The sequence below is a fragment of the Hyla sarda genome, chromosome 3 (genome assembly GCF_029499605.1).
Source record: "Hyla sarda isolate aHylSar1 chromosome 3, aHylSar1.hap1, whole genome shotgun sequence".
In the NCBI taxonomy this organism is placed as follows: Eukaryota; Metazoa; Chordata; class Amphibia; order Anura; family Hylidae; genus Hyla; species Hyla sarda.
In genome coordinates this window covers 38,139,808-38,160,254 of record NC_079191.1, presented here as the reverse complement: position 1 = coordinate 38,160,254, position 20,447 = coordinate 38,139,808, and the positions used below count along the sequence as shown (strand labels likewise).

The window sequence follows — 20,447 nt, the reverse complement described above, 5'->3', positions numbered from 1 at the left end:
CCAGCAGGGGTGAGGTGGCACTGGTGCCACCTCACGATCGCCCTGATTCGTCGGCCGGTTTCCCGGCCGACCAATCAGGGCGCCTGCTGCGGGTGTCACTCCCGCAATCCGCTCCGCCCCTCTTCCGGAGGACGTGAGCGGGGGCGGGAAGAAGACCCCGGGTGCTGGGGACCCCGATCCCCGGCGTCCCTGTTGGGATCGGGGCCCCAGGAGCGACGGCGGCGGCCGGACTGACCTGCGCAGCTGCGGCGTGGATATGCAGTTGGAGGTGAGTGACAGCCTCCTGCTGTTGCTTAGCAACAGCTCCCAGCATGCAAAAAGGGCATGCTGGGAGCTGTAGTTATGCAACAGCAGGAGGCAGACCACCACAACTCCCAGCATTCCCATAAGGGAATGCTGGGACTTGTAGTTTTGCAACAGCTGGAGGCATATTTTTTCTATGGAAAAGTGTACCTTCAGCTTTTGTATAACTACAACTCCCAGCTTGCACAATCAGCTAAAGTGCATGCTGGGAGTTGTAGTGGTGCATCTGGGAGTTGTAGTGGTGCAGTCGGTGACTGCTGAGAGTTGTAGTTTTGCAACAGCTGAAGGCACACTGAGTTAAGTAGCAAACCAGTGTGTCTCCAGCTGTTGCATAATTACAATCCCCAGCATCCCCAACCAAAGTAGTATGCCTTCGGCTGTTGCATAACTACAAGACCAAGCATGCCCTTCCGCTGTCCATACATGCTGGGTGTTGTAGCTTTTGCAATAGCTGAAGGCACACTGGTTGCAAAACACTGAGTTTGTTACCAAACTCAGTGTTTCACAACAAGTGTGCCTCCAGCTGTTGCAAAACTACAACTCCCAGCATGCACTGATAGACCATACATGCTGGGAGTTGTAGTTTAGCAACAGCTGGATGTCCCCCCCCCCCCCCAATGTGAATGTACAGGGTACACTCACATGGGCGGAGGTTTACAGTAAGTATCCGGCTGCAAGTTTGAGCTGCGGCAAATTTTCTGAAGCAGCTTAAGCTGCCAGCGAGAAACTACTGTGAACCCCCGCCCCTGTGACTGTACCCTAAAAACACTACACTAACAAAAAATAAAATAAAAAGTAAAAAACACAACATATACACATACCCCTACACGGCCCCCTTCCCCAATAAAAATGAAAAACGTCTGGTACGCCACTGTTTCCAAAACGGAGCCTCCAGCTGTTGCAAAACAACTACTCCCAGTATTGCCAGATAGCCACTGACTGTCCAGGCATGCTGGGAGTTTTACAACAGCTGGGGGCACCCTGTTTGGGAATCACTGGCGTAGAATACCCATATGTAAGTCCCTAATTTAGGCCTCAAATGCGCATGGCGCTCTCACTTTGGAGCCCTGTCGTAACAGTTAAGGGTCACATATGGGGTATCGCCGTACTCGGGAGAAATTGTGTTACAAATTTTTGGGGGTATTTTCTGCTATTACCCTTTTTAAAAATACCCTTTTGGGAAAACAAGCATTTTTGGTAAAAAAAAATAATTTTTTTTTTAACATATGCAAAAGTCGTGAATCACCTGTGGGGTATAAAGGTTCACTTTACCCCTTGTTACGTTCCCCGAGGGGTCTAGTTTCCAAAATGGTAAGCCATGCGGTTTTTTTTTTGCTGTCCTGGCACCATAGGGGCTTCCTAAAGGTGACATGCCCCCCAAAAACCATTTGTCGCTCCTTCCCTTCTGAGCCCTCTACTGCGCCCGCTAAAACAATTAACATAGACATATGAGGTATGTGCTTACTCGAGAGAAATTGAGTTTCAAATACAAGTAAGAAAAAAAAAAAAGTATATGTGAACCCAAAATTTTTTTATTTTGAATATCCATTTTCCTTACAAGCAGAGAGCTTCAAAGTTAGAAAAATGCAAAATTTTCATTTTTTTCATCAAATTTGGGGATTTTTCACCAAGAAAGGATGCAAGTTACCATAAAATTTTAACACTAAGTTAAAGTAGAATATGTCACGAAAAAACTGTCTCGGAATCAGAATGATAACTAAAAGCATTCCAGAGTTATTAATGTTTAAAGTGACAGTGGTCAGAATTGCAAAAAACGCTCTGGTCCTTAAGGTGTAAAATGGCCTGGTCCTTAAGGGGTTGAATATACACCTCCTATATTTTGAATTTGAAAAAATCATATTTTAATTTTCCAATTAAGAGGGGTTCGGTGAATGCGCATATGAAACTGGTGGGGTTCAGTACCTCCAACAAGCTTAAGAACCACTGATCTAAAGTAATATCTGTCTGCACTGCTTTCGAGCTAACAAAAAATAAAAAATAAAGAACTGATAAAACATCCATGAAAATGCTAAGCAAATCGCTGTAAAATGCTTTGTATAAATTGAGCCTACAGGAAGTCTTGCACTGTAATTACAAATTCCCGGAGAAGCACTTTATGGCAAAGCAAATTACAAGCATTTTCACTTCACATTTTATTTTTGTGCACAATATTGTAAAATAGTAACCTGTTCTATGATACGAACCCTATGTCATGCAAAGTCGGATAATTAGATTTTTAACTAAGGGGACATGTACTGGTTGTCAAGAGATTTGAGGAAAATAAGACACAGTGCCTGTAGCTCTTCAGTTTTGTTCAATTTATATTACATTTTTTTATATTTCTTGCAATGTATATTTTGCACTAGAGATTAAAAAAAAAAGTTTAAATTATCTTTAACTATAGGTACATTTTTTTCAGCAGTGTTAAAGGCAAGAATTCAAGCAGAGCAAAGGTTAAAAGCATCTGGTCCCAGCTTTTAGAGAGAAGTTACAGTCATTTGATTCGTCACAAACTTCTCGGCTCGGCAGTTGATGACTTTAGCCTGCATAAATGAGTTCAGCTTTCAGGTGCTCCCGTGGGCTGGAAAAGGTGGAAAGAGTCCTAGTAGAGAGTCTCCAGCCCATCGGAGCATCTGAAAGCTGAACTAATTTATACAATCTAAAGTCAGCAAACGCAGAGCCGAGAAGTTCATGACGAATCGAATCACTGTAGCTTCGCTCATCTCTACCAGCTTTGTTGCACTATTTTTTTTTCAAAGAATGTGTATATACATTCTACAATAGACTGTAACCCAAGATTAGTGCTTTAAATAGTATTATATATGAATAATTAAATAATTTTAGGAGAGAATATATCTGTAACATTGTATGTTAAGACACACAAAGTGGGGGATAAGCAAAGCTTTTTGTACCAGAAAATAGATATATAGTTCATCAATAATAAATTGCTGCTTAATGAGCCAGATAATCAATGATGTTGTGCAAAATTAAAGTTCACCTGTTGCCTTATGAAAAAAAAAAACAAAAAAAAAAACATTTCACATGTCCTAGGGATAGCTAGATTGCTATTGCATTGAATTAAATCAATTTATCTGCAATCTGCTTGTATAGTCTGCTTACGGTAGGCTATAAGAGAAGATTGCAGATGGCACCCTTGGAGGCTTAGTACTGGCCACAGAACAGAGAAGAACAGATCCAATGTGAACAATCAGTGATGTGTAGCTCCACTGCTGCTGTATGCTCTGACAGTGCCATTTTTGTAGTTAAAAAGGTTATCCAGGAATCTTTCAAAAGACTGCTCCCTGTCTGTTTCCAGGTTGGGTGTGGTTATGCAGCTCAGTTCCATTAAAGTGAATGGAGCCAAGTTATAATATCACACCCAAAGTGGAGACAGACAGGGAGCGTTCTTTGAAAGAAATTAGGTCAGTTTTTCGATTCTTTAATAACTTCTTTAACACCTTAAGGACCAAGGGCGTACCTGTACGCCCTGGTCCCGCTCCCGTGCTATAATGCGGGGTCATGGGCTATCAGCCACCAGGACCCGTGGGTAATGCCAGATATCATCGTGGTGATGCCTGGCATTAACCCCTTAGACGTGGCGAACAAAGTTGATCGCCGCATCTAAAACATTGGTGAAATTGCGGCATCCCCAACAGCTGTGTGGATGGGGGAGAGTACCTACCTGCCGCCATCTCCGTCTGATCGGGGCTCTGCTGCTCCATGCCTGAGACCCAGGCTGGAGCAGCTGAGTGCTGATAACACTGATCACTGCTATGCTATAGCATAGCATTGAACAGTGTATGCAATCAGAAGATTGTGATGGTGAGTAAAAAATTGTGTAAAAATAGAAAAGAAAATTTTTTATAAATCACCCTCCCCCCCTTTTTCCATAATTTTTTTTTTAAGCATAAAGAAACAAATGTAGTATTGCTGCATACGTAAATATCCAAACTATAAAAATATAATGTTAATTAAACCGCATGGTCAATGGTAAAAAAAATTCTAAAGTCCAAAATTGTGTTTTTGTGGTAGTTCTGTATACCCTAAAAAAACATTTTGCTCCGAACGCTGGGTGTGTGCTGCGGGGGTCATGATGTCACGGCCACGTCCCTCCTGATGTCACACAATGCCCCCTCAGTGCAAGTCTATGGGAAGGGGCGTGGCGATTGCCACGCCCCTTCCTATAGACTTGCACTGAGGGGGCATGGTGTGATGCCACTAGGGGTGTGGCCATGACATCACGACCCCCGCAGCCTGCACCCAGCATTCAGAACAAAATTCTCCGGACTCTGGGGCAGTGGGGTACCCCCTTTAAACTAAACAATAAACTATGTAACTATAGATAGAACCCAGGAAAGCTGGCAGCTATAAGAGTAAAGCCCAGTTCTGCAGTTTATCAAGAAGCTAATGTTTAACACTGGTCAGCTGTAATCTGCGGTCACACCATGCATTCAGTTATTCATTTCTGCACAGTGCCACCACAGGAGAAAGGAAGTATTACACATTCCTAATTCAAATCAATGGACTGTCAGGTCCTCCAGAACAAGACGTGCTGCATTTGTAATTGCTTTTTTCCTCTGGTCAAGAGATGAGGCTCCTGAACAGGACACCCCTTGGATTTTTTTTAATAGGGTATCTAAAAAGTACAGCCCCTGTGGCGTTCCTTTAAGAAGAGCACAGCATGCGCGAAAGATGTAATCAGATTTTTTTATATCTTTTTATTACAAGAAGTCATAGTGGAAATTCTCCGTTTCAAGGTGTTTAGTAGTGTGGAGGAGTCTACAGTATATTTCTTGAGACTTTCCGACAGGGAATAAGCAGCACTTGATACCGTATTAAATATTCCCTCTGTTTTGAATTCCTAACACCTTGATTCGGTGGGCCGCATTAACATCTGTCTGGCAATGTAATAAACGTCAATGTAAACATGATGATGGTCTAGGGAGAGCGCTGTAATGAAGGGAAAGCTTCCTTTTTTTATTGACACGTTTTGTCGGCTGTCACTTCTAATTAATGAGATTTCTGCGCCATCTCCATCCGCCAAAGGGGGATTTCAATCACGCAGCATTCCGCTTAACAAGTTTAGAAACATTCTTGCCTTTTACTCGGATGCTAATGCGTTGCTATAATGCGAGAATGACACACTCGGGATAAGTGCGCTGTTATTTCACCAAATGCCATTCATTCTTTTCTATACAAAAGAAAAACAATAATGACATAAGAAAATTCGAAGATTTTGTATAAAAAAAAAAAAAAAAAACACTTTAAAGGAAAATACTATTTTTTTTAAAATCAACTGGTGCCAGAACGTTAACTAGATTTGTAAATTGCTTCCATTTAAAAATATTAACCCTTCCAGTACTTATCAGCTGCTGTATGTATACTACAGAGGAAGTTCTTTTCGTTTTAAATTTATTTTCAGTCTGACCACAGTGCTCTCTGCTGACACCTCTGTCCATGTCGGGAACTGTCCAGAGTAGGAGCAGATCCCCATAGCCAACCTCTCCTGCTCTGGACAATTCCTGAGACAGACAGAGGTGTCAGCAGAGAGCACTGTGGTCAGACAGAAAAGAAATTTAAAAAGAAATGAGCTTCCTTTGGACCATAGAGCAGCTGATAAGTACTGGAAGGATTAAGATTTTTTATATAGAAGTAATTTACAAATCTGTTTATCTTTCTGGCACCAGTTGTTTTAAAAATAAATAGTTTTTCACTGGAATACCCCTTTAAAGAGAACCAGTCAGTAAAGTGAAAGGCAGAGAAAATGTTTATTCTGTGCAGATGTAAGAGAATAAATAAACCAAACACCAAGTTTAGGATAAAAATCCAATTTTGCTTATATAGCCCCAAAATGTTCGGTAGCGCTGTAGAGAAACAACCATCACTCATATCGTTCTATGTCCCAGTGGGGATCAGAAAATTCTGATTCTCAAGCAAAAAGAAAAACGCACGTTCCTTTCTTCTATACTATTGCAGGTAGCACCTTTTCAAGTCAATGTTCAACCCATAAAGAGCCTTGAAACATGACTTCTGAATATATGCCAAGCCTGAATCTCTTCCAGAAGGGTAACAAACGCTGGATTCCTGCGGCAGTGGTCATGATATCATGGCCACGCCCCCCTGTGCTGTCACGCCCGTCCCCTCCATTCATGTCTATGGGAGGGGGCGTGTTGTTCAGAGCGCTGGAGCACCGGAGTACTCCTTTAAATAGTTATCCACAGATGGGTAATTTTCCCTTCTGGGAGAGATTCTGTCTTGGCTGAATACAATCCCAGTCATGTTTCAAGGCTCTTTAGTAGACATGTTCAATTCATTTCGTAACTAATAGGTTTTTGTTTAAAAAAATATATACATATTCGGAAACATTCAGATCCAAAGCTACAAACAAAAAAGGATTTCACATGACTATTTTGTAAATGACTTGTTGTTCATGGTTGGTCTTAGAAGGTTGACATCTTAAATGACAATGCCATAAGTTAACTTTTCAACTGAGTTAACTTTTTCTATATTATGAAAATACTTTGATGGTTGGAAGAAAATAGACTAAGTCTGTCTATGTATATCCCAAATCTCTAGTCCATGGCCTCCATAAGACAGCAAACCATTGGGCTACTGTGCTGTACCGTGGACATGGAGTCACCCAAGGAGTTGCACTGCATCAGATACTAGTGGCTTACTTTACAGCTGAATCATGGGACAAAATTTGGCACTTTTTTGGCACATTTTAACTAGAGATGAGCGAGTTGAAGCTGACAAAGTCAAATTCGTTCCGAACGTCATGAAAAATTTGAATCTGAACGAATCCGGATTTCCTGGTCACAAATATCTTCCTTCACTACATTTTGTGCCGGCCAGGGGGCTAAAATGGTGGCTACACGTGTGAGGACATGTGGCAAGGAAGTCTGGGAAGGCGGGTAGGTGGGATCACCCTGAATCACATGGCAACATGCAGCCTATCAGCAGCCAGCCAGCCCTATGGTATAACAGCCCTATATATTCGGCAGCCATTGCCAAAGATGGGCATTTCCCAGACCTTTTGCTGAGAAAACAGAGACTGTGTGTGCGCACTATTCACTGTTACTGACAATACAGATCTTTAAAGCGGTGAATCCATTCACCCCAAGCTCGCATTTGTTCTGGCTAGAGAGAGAGCAGACATTGTGTGGTCACTAATCAGCGTTACTGACAATAAAGATCAGCACAGGGGAAATCCATTGACCTGAAGCCCGCATCACTGCAGGCAGGCAGGGAGAGTGCAAAAGTCGTTTCATAGTCTGCTAATTGAGATCAACACAGGAAGCACTCATCTGGGATCTGCATGTCATAATGAATAACAGTATTATTTCACTACCCCAGCACACTTCCTATGCATGTTACGGCAAGGCAAAGTGTTCTACACTCATATTGAGGCTCTCTGTAGCCCGGAAATAGCCGTTTTTAATAGCGATTTGAGGTGAATATATTCGGATCAAAACAAATTTTGGGGGAAAATTCAGCGAATCGGCCAAATCAAATTTTTTTAAAAATTTGCCCATCTCTAATTTTAACCACACCTCTTTCCTTTTAAGCCTTTATCAGATGAGGCAAAAAAATGTTTTTGAAGCTTCTATACACATTAAAGTAGGGCAAGTCATGAAGGTTGCACCTGTGAGGCCATGCACCTATATCAGCCAACTTGGGTGGGGCTTGTAGCCTGTCTCTCCCTGCTCCCATTGTATGTGTGCCCAGTCACGCTGGAGGTAACTGGGAGCAGGCTGCATGTCGGCCTAATGCTGCTTTAATTGCCTACTCGCCCCTGGTTTTTGCTTATTACGCACAGGTAGGTTAGCGTTAGGTCCTGCACCATTTGAGAAACCTTGGCGTTGGTGTGCGGGCTCTGGTGTGTCCTTCATATAAGGATACACTGGCGAATGTCTCAATTTTAACATCAGTGTTGAGGGATAGCCAATGTCATTGTATACATCTACCACAGTAGTGCACCTACATTTCTGTATTGTATTCTAATTGTTACACATCCACACCGTCCATCTGGTGTAGGATTCTATTGTGGCACTTGTAGTCTGCTGCAGGCATCCTCCATTGTATGCATTTTTATGCTGGGGATCGCCCCTAGCAATGGACTACAAGGGCAGGATCTGCTCCCCCAATATAAATGCACAACTGCATTTGGGGTTGAGCACCTCCAGCCATTTGAGCCCAAGTTTTTGTTGTTGTTTAAAAATGTATACTTGGAGGTGTGTAAACTCCATGGGGGAGATTTATCAAAACCTCTGCAGAGGAAAACTTGCCCAGTTGCCCAGTTGCCCATAGCAACCAATCAGATCAGTTCTTTCATTTTTATGAAGGCCTGAAAGGCCTGTGAAAAATGAAAGAAGCGATCTGATTGGTTGCTATGGGCAACTGGGCAACTTTTCCTCTGCACAGGTTTTGATAAATCTCCCCCCATATGTTAATGCGCCTTGAACATTTTCCAGGCAGCATTAAGGTTGCATCTGTGAGGCCATGCACCTATATCAGCCAACTTGGGTGGGGCTTGTAGCCTGTCTCCCTCCTCCCATTGTATGTGTGCTCAGTCACACTGGAGGGAACTGGGAGCAGGCTGCATGTCGGCCTAATGCTGCTGTAATTGCCCACTGGCCCCTGGTTTTTGCTTATCACGCACAGGTAGGATTAGCGTTAGGTCCTGCGCCATTTGAGAAACCTTGGCGTTGGTGTGCGGGCTCTGATATGTCCTTCATATAAGGATACACTGGCGAATGTCTCAATTTTAACATCAGTGTTGAGGGATAGCCAATGTCATTGTATACATCTACCACAGTAGTGCACCTAAATTTTTGTATTGTACAAGTCATGAAAGCCATTTTTTTTTTTTATTACAAATTGAGCTGCATATTCAAGTTCATTTGTAACAGCAAATCTGCCCTATGGCCCACATTTATCATTGTCTTTAGACTGTTTTTTGTGTCTAAAAAAGGGTCAAAAAAGGCGCAAGCAGGGTTTTTTGCTCCTTTCCCCCCCCCCCCTTTTTGTTTACACATTTCTGCTTATTTTGAGTTGCAATCCACTGATTTTGAGTTGCAATCCACTGATTTCGGCAATATACATGATATGGAAGGGATTTATCATTGCGCCTTTTTGTAAAAAGGAGCAAAAAAAGGCACAAAGCCACTGAAAAGTCTCTAAAACTACACCAGCCCAGACATAGTGTAGCTTTTTGGTGTATGTGTAGACAGAAATTTCAGAAAATTTATCAAAGCTCTTTTACCTTTTAATAAATTTGGTGCTCCTACACATTATCAGCACATAAAAAAAAGGTGTAAAAAAATGCTTCACTTGCACTGCAATGATAAATGTGGGCCAATGTCTTTAAGGGGTACTGCAGCGAAAATTAATTAATCCCATATCTACAGCATAGGGGATGAGTAGCTGATCATGAAGGGGGGGGAGAGGCTGGGGCCCCCCGCAATCTCCGGAATGGGACCCCATCCCGCTCAGTCAGGAGCACGTGTCATCTACCAGCACTTGCTTCATTCATTTCAATGGAGCATGTGCCAGATAGGGGATAAGTTAATTCTGGCTGCAGTACCCCTTTAACCACATTATTACGCATTTGTCTACCATCCTGTCCAAGAATCCTTCATTGGTGAGCCAATAGCAAGGCACCCTGCTGATAGCAAATTTTTACTTCTCCTGCAGCACCACCACAGGACTAATAAAGAGCGTTACTGTGCTCATTGAAAGCTATAGAAATGAGCTATATGCATAATGTGTTGCGGCCTTCGAAAACAAAATACATTTTGAAGCAATTCAGTGCTAAAAATGACATTTTGGGTCTATGAATTAGGATTTTCCAAATATTTTTTTGGGTGAAATTTGATTTTCTAAACCAATCACTCTCATTATTTACACTGTATATAGTGTGTGCTCATTTGGTTTCCCTTGGTTTTGTGCTGATGTGGTCTCAGGTCAAACAGTAGTCACCGGAGACTCCGATATCTACCGTGACTGACAGGTCAGTATACATTGACATTGGTCCAAATACTTGATAGGCAAAATATTCCCTACTCGGTGCATTAATAAAGTGTCAGATGTTCAGACACCAGCAGAGAGAGCAGACATGTCATTCACTGTAGAGATCAATGATAGCTATTTTCACAGTGCTTAAGCTACAGAGATCACAGCTTGATGCGTCTACTGTCAGTGCTGAAGCATTGTCCTTGTGTAAGAGCGGGGGGCAAGAAGGGCTTCACATATTCTCACAAAGGAATAGAAACGATATCCGTCACATAACCCTAACCATGGTGGAGAGTAATATCTCCCATAATCTGATGCACAAGGACTGATTGAGACTTGGCGTCTTGTCTGTATCTAGGATTAATAAAGGGATCGGTGCCCCCCCCCCCCCCCCCCCCGCTTTCCAAAGTGACCTTCAGTCTCCTCGGTCTTGAGATATCTGATGACTTCAGACATTAAAGGAGATAATGGCTATTTTTGTGGTAAACTGGGACAAATAAAGAGATAACAATATTCTTGATATTTCTGATAAATCTGAGCTCATTTCATGATATGTCTGTATAGGGAGTCGAAGCTCCATTTTTCTATAAAATTGCCAATTCCTCTCCTGTTCACACAACAATACAGATAAAGTCTAAAATGTATTGCCGATAGGACGGACTACATGCACCCATATTGTTATGGTTCCCATTTAAGGGGTACTCGGCCGCTCAACGTTTGGAACAAACTGTTCTGAACGCTGAAGCCGGCGCCGGGAGCTCGTGACGTCATAGCCTCGCTCCCTCATGGCGTCACGCCCCGCCCCCTCAATGCAAGTCTATGGGAGGGGGCGTGACACTGTCACGCCCCCTCCCAGAGACTTGCATTGAGGGGGCGGGGGATGACGTCATGAGGGAGCGAGGCTATGAGGTCACGAGCACCCGGCGCCGGCTCCAGTGTTCAGAAAAGTTTGTTTCAAACGCTGTGCAGTGGAGTACCCCTTTAATTAAGGACACAGCTAATTTTCATTTTTGTGTTTTCCTCCTCCTCATTTCCTCCTCATAGTTCAATTTCTCTCTAAGACATCAAGAAATATCAAATTCAAGCTGATCTTAGACTTGGGGCAACTTCCATAAGTCTAAGGGGCTTTCCTACAGACACCCATGTGATAGATGACCCTGAAAATGCCGCTCATCACTAGTGTAGACTAAACATTGGTGCAAAAGTAAAGAGAAATGCATCAACCAAACCGGATAGAGCACATATATGAATGGAATATACAAGTCAAACAGAATGTTTGGGAGGCAAGAACATGGAAAATACAATCTAACTAATGCAGAGCCATACACCACCTGCACTTACCCCAAAGTGCGTTTCGCGCTACTGCGTTTCGTCAGGGGGCGTGACCATGCCCCCTGACGAAGCACAATGGCGCAAAACGTACGTCTCCTAATAAAGATTTACATGTTTTCTATACTTTGGTTGCTGTTGAATATTTCTGCTATCGGTGGCAACAGTTATGAGCCATAACAGTCCCATACAGAGGTTGGGGATAAGAGGTGAACTGTACTTTTTGTAGAAAAATTTTCTTTCATTTTCTGGCCACGGCTTTTGCATGTAACCTGGAGGGAGGGTCTTCTCCATTGAGAGCTTTCCTGGCCCCTCCTCTAAGCTATGATTGACAACTCTAGCATTCTCTTCATTGGACATTGAAACTGTCACTCAAAACTAAGTGGAGCCCCAAATACACAGAGCACAATGCACCTATCCACAAATGTCCATGTCCTGGACATTTGCCTTAGGCTGGGTTCGCATATATTTGGCATCCTAGATCTTGGCGCAACTGATGCCATAACTGATGACAACGTGTATCAGTTTTCATCAGTTGTATAGCATCAGGCATCCATTGTTTCTTGATGTCGGACAGAAGAACACAGCAAGCTGCCTTCCCCTTTTCTGGTGCCCTCTGCTGTGTCCAACCATCCGGCGTCAAAATTGAGACGCTGGATGATTGTGAACTGTCCTATTTAAATGAATAGGATCAGTTCTAGCATCAGTTTTCCTCTGGTGCTTGCCAGAAGGAAACTATGCCGGACCCCTGACATAAGTTAACCCTTGCAAAGCCTTAGCATCAGACAGGAGACTAAACAATGTACCATTCCACTACCCATTCATGAACTATGTACAGGACTGTCAGAAATGTTCATGACTCCTTTTAACTCTCTCAATCCCATTTCCTGCTATGTGACCCACCCAGAAATTTGGGTCTACTGACCTATTAAAATTCTTGGGGCAAAGGTTGTTAAAGATGGGCAGTCTGCAAGCTGGTGCCAAAATAATAACAAAAATAACTAGCACTGCATGTCTATGTTTGTTGGATTTGAAAAAGAAAATAATAATACATATAATAAATAAGAATGGTAGTAAGTAGTAAAACATAAAAATAGTGAGAAAAATCCATTCATTCTACGGACATTGTATTTATGTCATATTTTAAAACTGCACTAATTTTACATGTTGTAATAGTATTCTTATTTGCATAATTCATAATCATTAAGGCCATGTGCTCCTATTAAGTGTAGAATGGTAAAGGCCGAATCCAAGTGGGCAAAACAAGATAAATTACAGAGAGAGAATGCAAGTTTTTTTTTTTTTTTTTTTTACTTTTCTGTATTGGAGTAAATGCTAAAATTAATGTCATTTTAACTAAAACCTTTTTCCTTAGAATAGCAGTTATTGCTCCCAATCCAACTACTCAGAATTATTTTTAATCTTTTATTTTTAATAATTTTGGAAGCTAATTTTAGTCTATTAATAGAGAAGAATACTGTCCAAGGGAAGTGTCACTCACGATCTCCAGCACATATGGTTGGCCTACAGCACTTGTTTCCAACCTGTTGCTCCACAGCTGTTGTAAAATGACAACTTTCAGCTCGTCCAGATGACCGCAGGCTGTCAGAGCATGCTGGGAGTTGTAGTGTTGCATCAGCTGGAGAACATTATCGTAAACATTGATTTACAGCACTGCGGTGAGCACGCTGCCACTGAATGAAATAATTCTAACATTAGTATTACTGTATGTAATAAAGATCAACAAACTGGAAATTATCTTCTGCTCATTGTAGAATATTTAAAATTATTTTCCCTTCTGATTTAAGGGGGCACCCCGCTGCCCCAGCATTCAGAACATTTAGTTAGGGTCGTGATGTTACGGCCCCACCCCTTGTGATGACATGCAACGCCCCCTCAATGCAAGACTATAGGAGGGGGTGTGGCTGTCAGGCCCCTCCTATTGTCTTGCATTGAGGGGTTGTGGTGTGACATCACAATGGGCGTGGCCGTACTGGCTGTGACATCACCACCCCCGCAGTCCGCACCCAACGTTCCCGAACTAAATGATCCAAATGCTGGGGCAGCGAGTACCCCTTTAAGGTGTTTTTTTTTGCAAAAAAAATGTGGTTCTACCTGAAAACTATCAGCGAACCGCTGTTCACAAATCCCACTATTTCCTATTATTACTATTTTATACTATAACTATTAATACAGATGTAAAAAGCCCCATTTAAAGGGGTACTACCGTGCTGACAACTTATCCTCTATCTAAAGGATAGGGGATAAGTTACCTGATCGGTACATTGTACCTCAGAATGTGATACATTCTTACATTTATATGTACAGAACAGAAGATAGAAGTTTGATTTTGTCATTTTAATTCCATTATGATACCTCAGTACATTTTGTTCCCAGGTTTACTATATAATCTTGGGGTGACCACTACTAATGTCACTGCTGTCACTAGAGAAGTTGTTGCCCAGATTTTCCTACACATTGATGTGCAGAGTTAGGCTAGATTCCCATAACATTGGGGTTAAAGTGGTACTCCGCCCCTAGACATCTTATCCCCTATCCAAAGGACAGGGGATAAGATGAGTGATTGTGGGGGTCCCACCGCAGGGGCTCCCTCCTGCACCAGGTGTTCATTTAGAGCCTCAGGTGCAGCACCGAAGGCTCATGACGTCATGGCCACGCCCCTAAATGCAAGTCTATGGGAGGGGGCGTGGCAGCTGTCACGCCCCCTCCCATAGACTTGCATTGAGGGGGCATGGCCGTGATGTCACGAGTGGGGCATGGTCGTGACATCAAGAGCCTCCACCCCCCATCGCCAGTCATCTGGCAAGAAGCCAATTTCGCTCCGTGCACCGGATGTCTGGGGTGCCGCAGACGAGATCTCAGGGGTCCCCAGTGGCAGGACCCCCGCGATCAGCCATCTTATCCCCTTTCCTTTGGATAGGGGATATGATGTCTAGGGGCGGAGTACCCCTTTAACATTTGGTAGAACATTTTTAAAAAAATTCCTCCAAACATACTGTATTTCCTAGGTATGTGCTTCCGTATGTGTACACAGTTGTCTACATATGGATTCGACATAAGGCTTTCTCTTGCATAAAGTTTTATTAAACAGGTACTCCGGTGAAAAACTTTTTTTTGTTTTAAATCAACTGGTGCCAGAAAGTTAAACAGATTTGTAAATGACTTCTATTAAAAAATCTTAATCCTTCCCGTACTTATTAGCTTCTGAATACTAGAGTGAAAATTCATATCCCCTATCCACAGGGGGTCCGAATGTTGGGACGACACACCCCCTTCATGTATCTCTATGGGAGAGGTGGGGATACCGTATGTGAGTTCGATGCTACGTGTATTAGTGAGTTCGACACTACACGTATTAGCCGTCGCACAGCGCGGCAATTCCGGGGCCCCGTTCAGGAGATCGCGGAGGGCCCCAGCGGTCAGACACCCCCATGATCAGACACTCATTCCCTTTACTGTGGATAGGGGATACGTTTTTTCACTACAGATGTCCTTTAAAGAGGAGCAAGTGCTGCCGATTCCTATGGGAGTGTGGAAGTTACCTGAGTGCGGTACTCAAAGCATTTCCTGTGGGTAGAGGATACGTTGTCTTTCCCTGGACAACCCCTTAAAACTGTTCCAGAATTCTGGTGCACTTTTTTGGTGCAGGGTGTTACATCCTAAGCCATACCCTCTTTTAAAGAAGCCACACCCCTTTACTTAAGCCATGCCCTCTTTACTGTTGCCGTACCCTGTTAGTCTAACTTGCTTGAATAGTGTCGAAAACTCATAACACGACATGTACAAGCCTTTGCAATAGTAAAATGCAGCTTTCCATAGTGTTTTAGGTACTGAAAAAGTTATTTCATGTGCACTACAAAACCAGTCAAAGATGTCCTGGTTAGAGAACCTATGTTCATTTATCCTTTTAGCATGGTGGGTCCCATATTCAGGATCTTTATACCTTGGTCTGAGTGGGGGACAACTAACAAGAGTGTCTCTCTTTTTTTCCTTCTGGAGGACCTGTCCTGTATTGCGCTAAACAGACAACTGTGTAATACTTCATTTCACCTGTAGTGGTGCTGCAGGGAAATTATACACTTGCTGACAGATTAGCAGCTATTCATTGAGGCTCTTGCTGGGGGACACTTTATTTTGAGGTTATTGTCTAGGGACCATTGTAACAATTCAGAATTATTCGAAGAGAAACTGAAAATGTGAATACACTGCAGTTAGTCAATTTGTTGAGGATATATCGACCTTGCTCCACAATTGTTTTTATAAGGGCTTAAAGGGGTACTCCCGTGCCACAGTGTTTCTTTTTGAAACACAGAGCTGTCTGCTGACATCACGAGCACAGTGCTCTCTGCTGACATCTCTGTCCATTTTAGGAACTGTCCAGAACAGCATATGTTTGCTATGGGGATTTCCTTTTACCCTGGACAGTTCCTAAAATGGACAGAGATGTCAGCAGAGAGCAGTGTGGTCATGATGTCAGCAGAGAGCACTGTGGTCATGATGTCAGCAGAGAGTACTCTGTTTCAAACGGAAAATAATTTCCACTGTAGTATTCAGCAGCTAATAAGTACAGGAAATATTAAGATTTTTTAATATAAGTAATTTACAAATCTGTTTAACTTTCTGGCACCAGTTGATTAAAAAAAAAAAAAAAGGTTTTCACCGGAGGACCCCTTTAAACAGCATAACCAGCTGTACAACATATCCGAGGCCAACATACAATATACAGTATCAATCTTTAGCAGCCTGGGCAATGAAAGCCTATGGACACATTAGACATTTAAGCTGGTGGAATTTCGGTCATTTTTCTTATACAGTGCGTGTAGTGATGGCCGCTTTTTCATAGATTTTCACACAACATTTTATTTTGCAAAAATACCTCTGTAGTTTTAATCCAATTTTATGGGCGTATTGGGGCAAAAATATGACACCTTTTTCACTGTGTGAACATAGCCTAAGAATTGTCCAAAATGTATCAGTGTACTGGGTTGTTCGATAAAACTGTATAGTCTAAGTTTAGGCTATTAGTTGCATTAACCCCTTAAGGACCCGGGCTTTTTCCATTTTTTCCTCCTTAACTTTAAAAATCATAACTCTTTAACATTTTCACCTAAAATTCTATATGATGGCTTATTTTTTGCGTCACTAATTCTACTTTGTAATGACATTAGTCATTTTACCCAAAAATCTACGGTGAAACGGGAAAAAAAATCAATGTGCGACAAAATTGATGAAAAAACACTATTTTGTAAGTTTTGGGGGGCTTCCGTTTTTACGTAGTACATTTTTCGGCAAAAATGATACCATATCTTTATTCTGTAGGTCCATACGGTTAAAATGATACCCTACTTATATAGGTTTGATTTTGTATCACTTCAGAAAAAAATCATGAATACACGCAGGAAAATTTATACGTTTAAAATGGTCATCTTCTGACCCCTATAACTTTTTTAGTTTTCTGTGTTCAGGGCGCTATGAGGGCTCATTGTTTGCACCGTGATCTGAAGTTTTTAGTGGTACCATTTTTGTTCTCATCAGACTTTTTGATCACTTTTTATTAACTTTTTTGTGGTATAAAAAGTGATCAAAAATGCGCTATTTTGGACTTTGGAATTTTTTTGCGCGTACGCCATTGAACGTGCGGTTTAAAAAGCGGTATATTTTTATAATTCGGACATTTCTGCACGTGGCGATACCACATATGTTTATTTTTATTTACACTGTGTTTTTTTATTCTTGGAAATGCCTGGTGATTCAAACATTTATTAGGGGAAGGGATAATTGAAAGGGTTAATGATTTTTTCACACTTTTTTAATGCAATATTATAGCTCCTATAGGGGGGGGGCTATAACATTGCATTAACTGATCTTTAACACTGATTGATTCATCTCCATAGGAATGGATCAATCAATGTTTTCGGCGATTGAATGCTCAAGCCTGGATCTCAGGCTTGAAGCATTCAATTGGCGATCGGACTGCAGGAAGGAAGGTAAGAAGACCTCCTCCTGTGCAATTTTGGACTTTTTTTTTTTTTTACATTCACGCCGTTCACTGTACGGGATCATTAACATTTTATTTTGATATTTCGGACATTTACGCACGCGGCAATACCAAATATGTCTATAAAATTTATTTTTTACGCTTTTTGGGGGTAAAATAGGAAAAAACGGACGTTTTACTTTTTTATTGGGGGAGGGGATTTTTCACTTTTTTTTTACTTTTACATTTTTTTGACATTTTTTTTTTACACTTGAATAGTCCCCATAGGGGACTATTCATAGCAATACCATGATTGCTAATACTGATCTGTTCTATGCATAGGACATAGAACAGATCAGTGTTATCGGCGATCTTCTGCTCTGGTCTGCTCGATCTCAGACCAGAGCAGAAGACGCCGGGAGCTGGAAGGAGAAAGGTGAGGGGACCTCCGTGCGGCGTTCTGAATGATTGGATCCCCGCAGCAGTGCTGCAGGCGATCCGATCATTCATTGAAATCGCGTACTGCTGCAGATGCCGAGATCTGTACTGATCCCGGCATCTGAGGGGTTAATGGCGGACGCCCGCGAGATCGCAGGCGTCGGCCATTGACGGCGAGTCCCTGGCTGCGATCAGCAGCCGGGATCAGCGGCACATGACACGGGCATCGCTCCGATGCCCGCGGTTATGCACAGGACGTAAATGCACGTCCTGGTGCGTTAAGTACCACCGCACCAGGACGTACATTTATGTCCTGCGTCCTTAAGGGGTTAATATTAAAGAAAACTGTTATCCCTTTTATGCAGCCTGAACCACAAGTCATTGGGTGGTCCTGATTGATTCTGTTTGCCCAAACATCCTTGATTGATATGTGGTGTCCCAGTACCGCATTCTATACGGTACTTGTTTATTTATGGGTTCCCATAGCCAGAGTCCCTAGGACTTAGGGATCCCTCTTAGCCAGTCTACCCCTAGTCGCCTCTATTCTAGTGTACAAATCTCTAATTTATGCATAGGTTAATGTGAATAGGATAGTATATGTAAATAAATGGTTAATTACTTGTTTCCATGGCGTCACAGGGCCTTTGGGTCATGTTGTGCGTTCCAAGCCTCACTCTGGATGCGTTCCAGGCCTCACTTTGGTATTTCTAGCCTCGTTTTGGTTTTATGATGTGTATAGGACCTGTATAGGAAGTCAGATGATCACCCAGAAGTCTGTGTGACGGTGAGTGACAGCTGACCTTGGACCTATCAAATTAGGCTCCGCCCCCTGTACATATAAGGGACGCGGCAGCCATTTTAGTTCTCTTTGTTCCTGGGTTGCCAAGCGAGCAACATCTCTCTATAGAACCTGCGCTGCTAAAAATCGTGAGTTAGGGCCAACGGCCGATCCTTAGCAAATATAGAGTGTATAAATCCCCAAACACTCTGCGGGACCACCGGACCTAATCTACCCCTAAATCCGGACGGATCCACACACCAATTACCTTGATTCTATTAACCTGCAAAAGACGCAAGGTCCGCAGCAACTGTCAGTCATTGAAGTCTATAGAAGTGTATTGCAGAGACTGTAACTGTATTCTGTACCGCAAGTTCAAGAGTAAAGTTTACTTCAGTTCAAGTTTAACTCCAGTGTGGACCTTCAGTCATTACCTGCATACGCCTGTCGTTTCTGGGAAGGGCGGCGATAGGCCGAAGCTATACCTCAGTAATACCAGCCCTCACCCTGGTGTCACGAGTGACAGGGTTAATATTAACCCCTCATATACCGATACCGTACCATCACCACCATACACCCCCCAAGGGCTACCACAGATAGATTTCTTCTTATACCCAAACCAGATATCTCCCTGTTTGGGTACAGGGATAGATCTGTCAATCAGGGCCAGTGGGGCAAGCAGAATCAACTGGGCTCCGCCTTACTTGTGGTTCAGGCAGCATAAAAGTGATGACAATTTCTCATTCAATATTTACATATTTACAGTTCATTTTCTGTAGTCTTATAAGAGACAACTAATGACCCCATTAGACAAATGAGGGTCACTAACCAATAATGAATTATAATGAAGCTATTTCAGACTGGAAAGTGGGGCCGAAGAGTAAAGATGAGGTGGCCGTAAATCATCTAAAGAAATTATACAATGGGTTCCCAAGGACTTCATAAATCACCCAGGCCCGGCCTCCGCCGCTCAGAAATAAACACTTTACAAAGGTCATTGGGGAATTTCAATAATGGAAAGATGGAAAGAACACTATATACCGAGCATAGAATAAACATCTTAGTACAAGAAGTAGTAGGGGAACAATCATTTTAAATGAGATACTACTGTCCCAGTAGGTTGGCAATATTTTTTTATATTTATTTATATTTAAATAATATTCATATTTAATTTTTTATTTATGCATTTATTTATTTACTTTTTAGCATAATAAAAATTTATGTTAGAGAAATTCATCAGTTTTCTTTTTTCATGCATAATACAAAGTCACAATACATAATGAAAATTATACCCCAGACTTCCATTACTGAAAAAAAACTTTTATTACTCATTGGAGCAATCCAGGTAATTCCCAGCAGTAGCTTACCCGCTATACGACTGTAAAATTTAGGCACTTTGAAAATTCAAAGGCACAAGACATAATTCATCCTACAGCCTGAGATTTATATTATATATGTACATTCACAGTCTTCGTTTGTTGGCTGTACATGAATACATTATACGCCTTTGAAGCCTGTTTATAACTTTGGGCATGTAATGGAAAACTAAGGGCATAAAAGAACAATTTGCATGTCTCCGCCCCCTAT

General features: G+C 42.2%; 1 protein-coding gene across 1 annotated transcript in view; it reads right to left on the bottom strand.

Moving 5' to 3' along the window:
* Window positions 1-20,447, bottom strand: part of SNTG2 (syntrophin gamma 2) — a 528,788-nt gene that overhangs the window by 488,518 nt on the left and 19,823 nt on the right. The window lies entirely within an intron of this gene.